Genomic DNA, 13,870 nt, shown 5'->3' on the forward strand with positions numbered 1-13,870 from the left:
GGAGGCCATGGCGGAACAGGGGACTCAGGTTGCCATGGCGGAACAGGGGGCTCAGGAGGCCATGGCGGAACAGGGGGCTCAGGTTGCCATGGCCAAGCCGGGGAATCAGGAGCCCTCCGTGGGCTTAACAGGGAATCAGGAGCCCTCTCTGGGCTTAACGGAGAATCAGGAGCCCTCCCTGGGCTTAACGGGGAAACAGGAGCCCTCCCTGGGCTTAACGGGGAAACAGGAGCCCTCCCTGGGCTTAACGTGGAAACAGGAGTCCTCCCTGGGCTTAACGGGAGATCAGGAGCCCTCCCTAGGCTTAACCGGAAATCAGGAGCCCTTCCTGGGCTTAACGGGAAATCAGGAACCCTCCGTGGGCTATATTTGGGAACAAGAGCCCTTCCTGGGCCTAACTCGGGATCAGGAGCCCTCCGTGGGCTCTCCTCGGGATCTGGAGTCTCTGGAAGGCACTTACGAGGAGCAGGCACTGGGGCTGGAACCGACACTGGGGCCTCATGAACGTATGGAGGGCTTGCCATATTAATATTCAATGGGCTTGCCATATTAATGTTCAATGAGCTTGCCATATTAATGTTCAGCGGGCTTGCCACATTAACGTCTGGCGGGCTTGACTCGGGAACGGCCGGCAGATGGGTCCCGGATCGGGATCGGAAACTCTCTCAGCCACGGCGATTAACATCGCTCGTTCCTCCATTCAAACGGAACGGAAAAACAAAACAAAAACACTATTCAAAAACTGAAAAACAAACACGGGTAGAAGGGGTGCCGCTTACGGTCACTTTTTGGTCTGGAATTCTGTCACGGTCGGTGGTAGTGTGAAGAGCACGGAGCGAGGAGTGAGGAACGAGGAGACCATGAATACAAAACGAAGGAGTTTAATTCAATCACGGGGAATCACACATAGCACGAATAGTTGACATTGACATACAATTCCAGACAAGGGAGAACAGAACGGGCTAGAACTAAATAGGGTAGATAACGAGGGGCAGACAGGTGATGGGGATAACTAATAACAAGGAACAGGTGATACTAATAATGTGAAAAGGAACTGGAAGGACCAAATAAGGAAAACAGGAACTCAACAGGAACATACACGTGACAATACAGGCACCAATATACCACCCTGTACCTGAAAACATTGTCATCATAATTTTTACAGTGGATTTCTGGCAACAAATTTACAGCTGTTTGTTTTACTGTAAATGTAACAGGATATTTTCTACAGAGTGCATTCTGAGACCTCAGTTGTTTTAGGGGGCACCTCAGTTAACCTCGAAAAAATTTGTTTCATTTAATGATAATCAAAACAAATCAATACCCTTTGATGCCTGAAGTCAAGATGACCAGGGCCGCTGCTGGCCAAATGGGTGCCCTAAGCAGAATTGTATTGTTGTGCCCCCTCCCCAAAATATTATGGAAGTTAAAAAAAACACACCTACTATTGGGGTCAAAATAGAACTTTAATAAAATATAAAAGTAACTAACTAAATTGTAATTAAATTGTATTATTTACAAATTTTATAGAGGCTAGCATTTCTATCGCAAAAAGGTGGCCAAACATTAAAGATTAAGTGGATATTTGAATTAAATGTTTGGATTTGATCATCCTGTAAGTGTTACAACAGCAATTACCAGGCCTTTGGCGCCCTTTACAGGCATTTGTAATAATATGTAATGCACATAAATTGTTTAAAAACACAAAAAATGCACAAAAAATAATCTTAATGCAAATGGAAACAAGATAATTTTTCTTACCCCATTAGCAGAAAATTTGCAAAATAAGAAAAATACACTCAAAAGACTAAAAACCTTATGTAGAAAATGCATCTTGATTTAAGAATCTTTAGATATTTTGACTGGAATCAACCAGACAAAAATACTAAGTAAGAAAAGTATTATTGCAGTGTTGGTACATTCATTAATTGTACATGTTTTCATCATATAGACAATGTGAAAGTGACAAAAACAGCATGTACTTTTATACAGAATCCTGTAGATGAAGAGGCTGCATTAATTTGTAGGGAATTACATTTACATCAGGATTATTTAGATTTTTTTGCCATATCCACTTGCATATTTATTTGAGCAGTGCTTCACTCTCACGCTCTTTATGAGAATTTTTGTGTAGTTTCCTGAGCACAAACCCACCAAAAATGAAGCTGATTACTGTATGGAATGGAAAGATGCCAGATGGTATACTACAATTACAAAAGCAACAGTTATTCTTTTTCCTGTTGGATTTTAATATTCGTGCAATACTTGGTGTGGCCATCCTCTTCATCTGTTCTTCATGATTTTGTGAGCTTTCTTGCTGTTGGCTGAGTAGAAGTCAAATGTTAATTTCATTACTATAATTAAGAAATGCAACAGTTTGAATTAGAGAACATTTATTCATGTGAAAAGAGCATTAGACTATGTGGGGAAAGCTGCTGCACATTGAAATAGACACTGAATTATATTTATTTAATATGTCAAATATTTCTAAAGTCATGTACACCCATGAACCTTTTATGCTTAAAGCTTTACCTGATTGAATTATGTTTTTATATTTCATGTTTAGCTGATTTTTGTGCTCTTTTATTTTTTTCTCTTTTGCCTGTGGGATACCATGAAAATTAATAGTTCAAAAATTTACCGTTCTGCCAGTGTTTCTCCTTTGATATTATAACAGTGATTAATAATTAAAGTCATGGTGCACGTGCTGAACTCATTGTCAACCTACTCAGAGTTGATTGAACTAACTCAATTCAGCTGTTCTGAACCCGAAAACCCAGTTTCCCTCATTTTAGGGTTAACATACTCAGAGCTCCCTACCGATACTTCACTCGTACTGGATCGCTAAGACGCTATGGTCCTTTTTTCTCAGATACCGAAACCTTTTCAATAAGCCTTTGCTGTTGACAAGCCTTGCAGTGGATCAAGACCTCTCTGCTCAGCTGACTTCGCCGCTCCCGCTTGCTGCCTTCAGCGTCTGCAGCAGCCGGGGTCTCAGCGATCCCCTGCCGCCATCCGGCGAGATATAAAAGAGTGGATTTCTTGGCGTTGTTGCAAACTGCCGCATCATGATGAACGCATTTCGTGCCTGGGTAAATCCCACCCAGAAGCCACGCTCATAGAGACTGAGTGTTCCCGTTGTGGGAACATGAGACTCGCCTCTCTGCACTCGCGGATAACTTTCTTTTCAGAAAGCGACATTTCTGCTCGCGCCCTCCCGTTTTCTTCCTCCCAGGAGCCTTTGAGGAAAAAATAGCGGGGCAGAGGACCTCAGCGCCCGGAGACGAGTGGGCTCATGCCAGAGTGAGTCTCACCACACAGAGAGGCTTCTCCCGTCCTCTTCACCCAGCCAGACCAGCGTCCCTCTACTGCCGTAAGTGACTTGGTCTCGTTCGGTGGGAGCGAGGATGATCCCCTGGATGACAGTATGTCATTGGCAGCCTCAGATGCGGAGGAGCTGTCGGGCTCGACAAACGACCCCGCCCCCTTGCTGTCTTCAGAGCCAAGCGAAGCCAAGACAGGCATGGATGCCAAACTTTTCTGCGTCCTGTCTAAGGCTGTTGAGGAGCTGGTTTAGGAGTGGTCTCCGCCGGAGGAGCCCACTCACAGCCGCCTGGACAAATGGTTCCAACTGGAGCGCCGCCAGGCCTCTTGCCAGCGAGCCTCTCCGTTCTTTCTGGAGGTCCATGACGAAGGAGGTCCATCACCAAGTCGTGGCGCACCCCCTACTTGGCTTGCCTGCGTACTTCCGCTTCATCCAGCCTCACCTCGGTCGACGGTGCTGAAGTGGTGCTTGAGTGCCACTTGTGGCTGACCTTAACGGAGATTAAGTACGCAGATAAGGTCACCGTCCTTGACTCCCCGGTCTCCCCCACTGACATGTTTGGACTCGTGAGGGTTTCTCTGAGTGCATCACTTCTGCGCAGAAGTCGTCCCAAACGATGCGACCCTTCTTGCCAAAGCGCTCCAGCTCTGCAGCTGCTTCCAGTCGCCCCAAGTCTGCGCCGAATCAGCAGCCCGCGAAGCCTGCGCCTTCAGAGGCCCAGCCATCTCCCAAGCCTGAGCCTTGACAGCTCTCCCGCTCGGCTAGATGCTATTCGTTTCCTAAACGCCAGGGACCTCGCCTCAAGATAGCGCTGGACCTGGCACCTCCTGATCTGCGGGACAAGAAGAGGAGGGGGCTAAATCTCACCGCATCTGGACCACCCCCCAAGCAGCCTCGGTTATGCCTCCAAACACAAAATGTTGAACGCTAATGTAGCGTCTGGACCAATCAAACACACAATATATATTTTGTTAGCTATATTTAACAAATACTCTGTAACACCCCTCAGTTAACAAGCCGTATGAGGACCTATGGACCCTTCCCCCGAAATGCGTCTTAACACCTCATGGCCCCGTTTCACCATGGCAGCCAAAGCTGATATCCATCCAGTAGCCACGAGAAATGACTCAGCTGTTCAGCTGTCAACCAAGCAGAACGCAAGTAAACGAACCATCTCCTCTCTGCTGAACTGGTGTAGAGCTACTTTAAGCAGTAAACATAAGCACCAGGACCTGACCAGCATCATCCTCTCCTCGGCCCACACCCTCAAGGGCCTAAGACAGGAGGTAAATGAGCTGAAACTGCAAGTCACAGAGTTATACAGAGAACTGACACCTGCTCAACGAGAGAAAGCACAGAACGGATCATGTTTCAGAAAGAATTGAAACAGTCCTACCGACTGCGCATAGACTCAAGTAAAAGACAGTCTGCTGAACATCACATCACCAGCAGTGCAAGCCCCTCCACGAAGGAAGGGAGCCAAAGCCTTCTGCTTGACACTTCACAAGTCAGCTCGACAGATAGTTGACCCTGAGAGGTCAAGTAAATACTTACAGCGGATCCAAATATTTATAATTAATTATAACTAGTTATGATTAATTAATCATATTTCCCCATGAGCTGATTCGCTACACTAAACACGAAGTGTCGAAGGCAATGTGTTTGTTGTGAATGCTGGGCCCGTTCAAGCGCCCACACATCTATCCGCTGTCATAGCGGGCAAAATAAAACACAAACACAAACATACACAAAAAGAGAGCAAATTTCCTCTTCCTCTTATCACGAGTGTCGGGTCCTCTCACGGCGACTTACTACTCGAATCAATCCAACCCCTTGTCACACGGGCCGAGGCCTGGCAGGCCATCCTCGGAGTGTCAGACTGGATTTTGGGATAATAAAACGAGGTTACTCACTTCAGTTTGCTCGAAGACCCCTGCAATTCAGCTGTGTGGTTCCCACCTAGGTACAGAGCAAAGACGCACACGTCCTGCACTCTGAGGTGATGAATTTACTGGCAAAAGGAGCCATGGAGACGGTTCCTCCAGCTCAAAACGAGTCAGGCTTTTACAGCCATTACTTCCTCGGCGTAACAGACTGTGCATCAAGGTGGACCAGGCCTGAGTGGCAGCTCTGGCCCCTTGGAAAAACCCTCAGTGGATGGAATGGGGCATGGCTCTGGGAATTGTTTGCAGAAGGAAGGTTGTCTCGACAGATGCGTCCAACACGGGTAGGGGAGCTCTGAGCGATGGCAAAGTTGGCTACACATCAACTGCATGGAAATGCTGGGAGTCAGACCTAAGGGGAAACCACGTTCTAGTACACTCAGACAGCATGATGGTGGTGTCCTATATAAATTGCCAAGGAGGGCTCTCCTCGAAGCGCCTATTCTTTCTGGTGGAGCGCCTTTTGGAATGGGCACAGCTCAACTTGCATTCTCTGAGAGCAACGCATGTGCCAGGCAGGTTGAACCAAGGAGCAGACATGCTGTCCTAGAGCAACGTCCCCTCAGAGGAGTGGATGCTCCATCCGCAAATGGTTCAGAGAATCTGGGAGATCTTTGGGAAGGCAGAGGTCGACCTCTTCGCCTCACAAGACAACTCTCATTGCCCAACTTATTTTTCAAAGGACAAGGATGCGTTGGCCCACGACTGGCCCAACCTCCTCCTTTACATGTTTCCCCCGATCACCCTGATCCCTCAGTTAATCAGGCAAATCAGGGAGCAAGAACACAAGGTTCTCCTAGTGGCCCCGCTCTGGACGAACCAACATTGGTTCTCTGAGCGGTCTCGGCTGCTCGTTGCGGCCCTGTGGCCCATTCCCCTGAGACGGAACCTCCATTCTCAGGCGAACTGAACGTTATGGCACCCCCAGCCTGAGCTGTGGGCTCTGTATCTCTGGCCTCTTGATGGGAGTTTGCAGACCTCCCCGAGAGCATTTCAAACACAATTTCTCAGGCTAGAGCCCCGTGTACGAGACGTCTCTATGCCCTTAAATGGTCGGTCTTCTCCGCCTGGTGCACAATCTCCTGTGACACATCGTTGATATTGTCCTTTTTCCAAGAGATACTGGATAAGGTTCATTCCCCATCCACTCTCAAGGTCTATGTAGCAGCTATAGCAGCTTCTCATGCTCCTTTTGCTGGCCAGTCGGTGGGCAGGAACAAAAAAAAGTGTCTGCTTTTTGAAGGGGTCCAGGAGGCTGAACCCGCCTCGCCCCTTTACCATCCCTACATGGGATTTGCCCACTGTTCTGAGGGCTCTTACGAGCCTTCACTTTGAGCCGCTACAGTTGACCGACCTTCGGTTCCTGACGCTGAAAACCACTCTGCTACTGGCTTTAGCATTGGTCAAGCAAATGGGAGACTTGCAGGTGCTCTCTGTGAGCCCTACCTGCCTTGAGTTCGGGCCCAGTGACTCTAAGGTCATCCTGAAGCCAAGGCATAGTTATGTACCTAAAGTGCGCTCCACTCCGTTCAGAGCACAGGTCATTACACTCTCTGCACTTCCTCCCTCGGAGAAAGACCAGGAGTTGAATTTACTCTGCCCCATCAGGGCACTGAGAATTTACATTGAGCGTTCCGCCCCGTTTAGGCAGTCTGAACAACTCTGGCCGCACCAAAGAGCATCCGGTCACAAAACACTTTCCCGGTGGATAGTTGACGCTATTACGCTAGCATATTCCTCCTTAGGCCTGCAATGCCCCATTGGAATATGAGCCCGCTCCACCAGAGGTGTTGCCTCTTCTTGGTCTAGCGGTGTGTCTATCGCAGAAATCTGTGAGGCGGCTGGCTGGGCCTCACCGTCCACATTTGCTAGGTTTTAAAATCTGGACATCCCTGCCTTACAGGCTAGGGTCCTTTCTGAATAGTTGGCACGCACCTGCCAGAAGTCAGGACTAGCTCTGAACAGGGTTTGGCTGTAACATGCTCAAACTCTCCAGGATTGCTTTACTTCTTGTACGCTCTCGCCCTCCCTAAGTGCCGAGGCTGTACAATTTTTTCTTGGAATGACTGGACCAGTGTTAATTTCGTCAACGAAGACGACGATGAAAAATATTCGTTAACAAACATTTTTTCTGTGACTAAGACAAGACATTGACGAGCTAAAACTAATATCTGATGATAAAAACTATGACGAAATTTATGCCACGTCTTTGTTAACAAGAAGAGATGGGACTATAATGTTATTTGAGGACTACCGGACATTCAAAATACATCCTATAGGCTACTGTCTTGTCCTTCAAAATGTGCGTCCCTGTCATTGGATTGCAATTGGATAAGGGGCGTTTGCATATCTAGTCTCAGTATGGCAGCTGTAGTGGATGGATAGGCTACCAAAATGCGAACTAGCGATCTGAAACAATGGCCTCAGCACCCGAAGGGGTATGGATAAGGTGACCAGACGTCCCGTTTTTCCCGGAGTCACAATTCGTTGTCGATTAACTTAAAGTTAGTGAAGGCGGGATAGGCGGAATCGCGCTGATAGAAGTGCTCTCTCTCGCGCACGATCCACTTCTTCAGTTCTCATATACAGCGTGCGATCAATTCTCAGTGCTCAAATACACACACAGCAGTCCAAATGTCTATCGTGTAGAGTATCTCACGTAAATACAGCCGGTTATGGATTAAGTGAACGTAAACAGGTGGGTGAAAACTGAACGTGTGTCAATATTACATGCATGCCTTCCATCTTAAAGGGACAGCATTCCTAATTAAGTACTGTAACACAGTTTGTAGATCGGGAAGAAGGAGGCGGGAACCGGCGAACATTTAAACATTTTAATAAAATAAACCAACACAAAATTAAAGTAAAGCGACAGCCCCTCGTGGACGACTGCCACACACAAAACACAAAATAAAATCCAGGCCTGGTCCTATCTATTCTTTCACTGTCGTAGCTCCTCCTTTTATCCTTCCGGAGCTCCTCCGTGGGACTCGAGACCGGTGAGTGGTGCAGGTGTTGCTCATTATCAATTACTCCACCAGCCTCGCTCCGTTCCCACGGCTCTCGGCCCCGCCCCAACTCGTCACAACCCTCGCAGGCCGGGGGGTACTCACGAGACTGCGCTCTACTCCCCCCCTCCCCCCTCTGGGGGACACGGCGGCCGCAGCGTACCTGGGGGTAAGGACAGACAGACGAGGCGAGAGAAAAGGAGACGGAAGGATGAGGAGAGACAGATACGAGAGAGGGGAGAGAGGAAAAGAAAAAAAAAATTATCGGTCCGGTTCCCAGACACACTGCCGCTTGGTCCTCAACTGGCTGAGAGGCTCTCACTCGCGGTGCCATGCGATGGTACTGGACATCTTTGGTGCCGGTGGATTTCTCTCCTTCCAACAATCCTAGGTAATGTCCCGATTATCTTGGTGGTTCTAAAGATTATCTTATCAGATTTTCCTGTGGTGTGAGGTGTGTTAAGAATGACTGAATCTGCTCGGAAGAATGTCAGAGGCGCCCTGATCACGAAAAGTAAATATTCAACATGTTGAATATTTACGATCAGAAATCCTGATGTGTGGGGGGGAACCCCGAGGACACCACACACTATAGGAGCAAAACGGTTAAATCTAGGATTTTTTGTCCTCATGTTTGTGGTCTCTCACATCTTGAAGATCTTATAAGATTTTAAAAATCTTTTAGTGTGTACCCAGCATTAGCGACGCAGTACGAGTGAAGTATCGATAGGGAACGTACTCGGTTACTAAGGTAACCTTGGTTCCCTGAGATACGGGAATGAGAACTGCATTGCTAGCCGTGCTATGTAGCTGCACGACTCAGTGTCGTCGCTTCAATCGAAGTAACCTGAGGATCCTATGCCAGAATGGCCTCTTATATAGCCAGATGGCCCCGCCCATATTGGTGAGCTTTGGTGGGCTTCATGGCCATAGGCTCGTGCAGCTCCGCTGCCTCACCATTGGTTCGTTTTTTATTCACGGTACGAACCAATGGCCGTGCAGTTACACTGCAGTATCGGAGAAAAGTATTGGAGAAAAAAATTACTTTTTCCCATAGTGTCTTAGCGATGCAGTACCTGTTCGCATATCTCAGGGAACTGAGGTTACATTAGTAACCGAGTATGTTTTCACTTTACCGCCTTTCTGAAATGGGCCTCTGGTCTAAAGAGAATGTGTCACATATTTTGCTTGCATCCAAAAACTGTCATAGGCTATATTTATTAGCATATCAAGCCTGTTGATGAAGATTCTTGTCTTATTTGAGAATGACATGACATATTTGTAGTATTTATGTATTTTAAATACTCAAAATACAACCTCTTAGTAAAAGCATTAATCTTATTGTTTGGCTAGCTGTTTGCACAGTTTGATGGAAAAGAATTTAGAATGTTTCTCTGTAAAAAACAACAAAAAACAAAACAAAAAACAATCTGTTGTATTAATGGCATGTAAATGTTTGTGTCAGTCTGAACAGGCACATTAACAGCTGTAAATTAAAATGAAAATGTTTAATGCAACATATTTTCAGACTGAGCATTCATCTTGGTGTGACAGACCTTATCGTTATATAGACAATTTTTGTGTGTGTGCGTGTCTGTGTTACACAGAAGAAAGTCAGGTTTGGAAAGACATGAATGTGTGATGATGATGATGGTGGTGGTGTGGATTATTTTTTTTTGGTTGAACTATCTCTTTGAAGGGTGTAACTAGCCTATCAGATATGAGAGCTGCCATTTTGTGTGCAATATTCATTAGATTTTTTGTGAATGGATTGCAGATTGTCCATTGGCTTTATGTTTGAGGCTGAGACTAATTGAACTTGCAATTTCATTGGACTAGAATCAGAAAAAGTTGACATTCTGTGTTCTGGTCTGTTATACTGTTAATTATCTTTGTTCCCTTTTTAGTCCATGTTTCCTCTGTTTAGTTCATGTCTCCTTAGGTGTCGTAGTTTTTGATTATGCCCTAGTTTGTCACTGATTATTCCTTGTGTGTTTTAACTGAGGCTTGATCATTATTTCATTCTGTTCAGTGTATTTAAACCCTCTGTTTGTTTCAGTTCATTGTCAGTTTTCACCATAGCGTTGATGGTTTGCTGTGTTTTGTGTTGGTTGTTAGTTTTTGCTTAAAAACTACACTATAATTCTTATTTGGATTTATTGATAAATATACTGCTTCTGTAACGGGGCGAACGAGACGTGAGATGTGCGGATCCAAATGCAAAGCTTTATTCAGAGACATGATATGAAACAGGCAGTGTCAAACAATGGCAAACAGGTATATTGAGGGCAAGATGAAAGAGTAATCCATATACTGGCGTGGGTCAAACGACGACAAACGTAATCCAGAGGGCGAGGCAAACGGGTAATCCAAAAAACATGCAATAATCCAGGCAGGAGCGAACAGAGTCCGAAAAGGCAAGACAAAGAGATAATCCAAGGCAGGCGATAATTCCAGGGCAAGCAGCTGACCGACAGGACGAGATAAACAGACTGAAATCAAGACACGGGTATAAAAAGATGAAACTAGATTCAGAAACCTAGTACAGGGAACTGGCTCCTTAAAGTGCTACCACTTGGAAAGCGATAAACGCAAACAATACTCGGCAGTTTGAGAAGGATCTGAGTGGGTGTAATATAGTGTGTGTGTGATTGACTGCAGGTGAGTCCAATCAGTGCGATGTAACATGGGAAATGTAGTCCAGGGTGACGTGTAACAGTCTGTGTGGTGTGAAAGTCAATATAATGAAAGGGTGACCTCTGGTGGCAATCGGACGGAAGGCCACGGACCGGATTCGTGACAGAGCCCCCCCCAAGGAGCGGCTTCCAGACGCTCCCAACATAGTACAATCCAGGAAGGTGGTGGAGCGGAGGCGGAACAGGGAGAGGGATGGAGGGCCAGGTCCATGTGGAAGTAGAGGGACAGGGGACTGAGGCAAAGCCAGCAAAGCAGGAAACCAGGGTGGAGCCGGCAGGATAGGTGGAACTGAGGACCACCACAGCAGAGCAGACGAGTCCGAAGATCCCCACGGCGGAGCTGAAGACCCCCAGAGCCAGACAGAAGACCACCACGGCGGAGCAGATGGTGCAGAAGACCACCACAGTGGAGCAGAAGACCACCACAGCCAGACAGAAGACCACCACAGCGGAGCAGATGGAGCAGAAGACCACCACGGCGGAGCAGACAACCACTACGGCGGAGCAGACGGAGCAGAAGGCCACCACGGCAGAGCAGACGGAGCAGAAGACCACCAGGGTGGAGCAGACGGAGACCCATGGTAGAGACTGGGATCTAGGAAAAACTGAGACACAAGAGACAGACGGAGCATATACGGTCTCAAGGACCGAGGCAGGGAACGCAAAAAGTTCATCAATATTTTCCCTGGTGACAACTGAGCGGGCAGAAAGTTCACCAACATGCTCAATGACTGAAAGTGGACAGGCAGACAGTTCATAAACAGGCTCACTGACTGAAACTGAACAGGCAGACAATTCAACATTGGAATCCTTGGCAAAGACTGGTTGAGTTGACAGTTCACAACTAGACTCATTGAGTGAAACTGGACAGGCACTCAGTTCAGTGACTGAAACTAGACTGACAGAAAATTCAGACATATTATTCAAAATTGGGCAAACAGATAGATCGAAGTCAAGAGCATTGATTAGAACTGGACAGGCTGACATGTCACACACAGGTTCATTAGTAGAAACTGGACAGGTGGATGGTTCAACATCAGACTTGATTAAATTGGGACCAACAGATAGTTCAAATTCAGACTGAACAGAAGCATTAGGACAGACAGACACCTCAGGTTTAGATTCCTTGACAGAAACGGGCAAGACAGACAGTTCGAAATCAGCCACCTTAGTTGAGACGAGACAGACAGACTATTCACAATCAGCCACCAAGGCTGTTTCAGAACACAGCGAGAGTTCAGAGATGGCCTCCTCGGCCGGTGCAGAGCAGGATGAAAGTTCATAAACGGCCTCCGTAGCCTTCACAGAACAGGCAAAGAGTTCACATACGGCCTCCATAGCCGTGACAGGACAAACAGGGAGTTTGCAGACGGCCTCCATAGCCATGACAGGACAGGCAGAGAGTTCACAGACGGCCTATTTAGCCGTGACAGGAGAGGCAGAGAGTTCACAAACGGTCTCCATAGCCGTGACAGGACAGGCAGAGAGTTCACAGACGGCCTCCATAGCTGTGACAGGACAGGCAGAGAATTCACAGACGGCCTCCATAGCCGTGACAGGACAGGCAGAGAATTCATTATTGGGCGCCACTACTGTAACCAGAGCTGAAGTGAAAGACGACGCCTCAGAAGGTTCTGCAGCAAATGCCGCCACCTCCGTAGAATCCGGAACGAGCACCGCCATCTCTGGAGGTTCTGCAGCCTCAGCTGCCACCTCTGGAGAATCTGGAGCAGGCACTGCCATTTCTGGAGGTTCTGCAGCCTCAGCTGCCACCTCTGGAGAATCTGGAGCAGGCACTGCCATTTCTGGAGGTTCTGCAGCCTCAGCCGCCACCTCTGGCAATCCTTCAGCGGACGTCGCTGGCTCTGGAACTTTGGCGCTAGTGAACGCAGCCCATACACACCAGAGAGCAATCCCACATATGGGAAATGCAGTAGACAAGGGGATTACTTCTGGGGCAAAAGGGTTTGAGAGCGCTGGTTTAGGGATACCAGCAGTACGTGCTGACACCAGCGGTGGGTCTTCCACGCTGGAGGCCAGTCTGGGATACTGAAGAACAGACCTTGAGGATCTGGGTGCGACAGACAGGAAGTGACAGGATTCTGAGCGAACAGCTGTGACGTGACTTGACTCTGGACGATCAGCTGTGACGTGACTTGACGCTGGACGATCAGCTGTGACGTGGCTTGACTCTGGACGATCAGCTGTGACGTGACTTTACTCTGGACGATCAGCTGTGACGCGACTTGACTCTGGACGATCAGCTGTGACGTGACTTGACTCTGGACGATCAGCTGTGACGTGACTTGACTCTGGACGATCAGCTGAGATGCGACTTGACTCTGGACGATCAGCTGTGACGTGACCTGACACCGGACGATCAGCTGAGACGTAGCGTGATTTTGGACGTGACTCCGAACGAACAGATGTAACTTGACTCATGAAGAGCAGCTGAGACATGATGGGGCGTTGTTGTGGCCGCCGTCTTGCGAACTGGTAACTGGAATCTCAGTCACAGACGCGGTGTCGCATTCCTCCTCCGCGACACCCACAATGAATGAAGAGCCAACACACAATAAAGCGTAGTCCATAAACTGACAGAGTGATGAACGCGGACCCTCGCATCTAAGCTTAGTAGATACCAACGAGTGATCCACGCGTTGGTATCCTTCATGCGGTGGAGCCACTGCAGCGGGGCGTGGTCCGAACAGAGAGTGAATTCCCGTCCCAAGAGATAATATCGGAGGGTGAGGACAGCCCACCTGATGGCCAAACACTCCTTCTCTATGGTGCTGTACTTAGTCTCTCTCTTCGAGAGCTTGCGACTAATGTACAGCACCGGCCGCTCCTCTCCCTCTATCTCCTGGGACAGGACTGCACCCAGCCCTCTGTCCGATG

Source organism: Sinocyclocheilus rhinocerous, unplaced genomic scaffold, assembly GCF_001515625.1.
Source record: "Sinocyclocheilus rhinocerous isolate Xijiao unplaced genomic scaffold, SAMN03320098_v1.1 scaffold1279, whole genome shotgun sequence".
Classification (NCBI taxonomy): Eukaryota; Metazoa; Chordata; class Actinopteri; order Cypriniformes; family Cyprinidae; genus Sinocyclocheilus; species Sinocyclocheilus rhinocerous.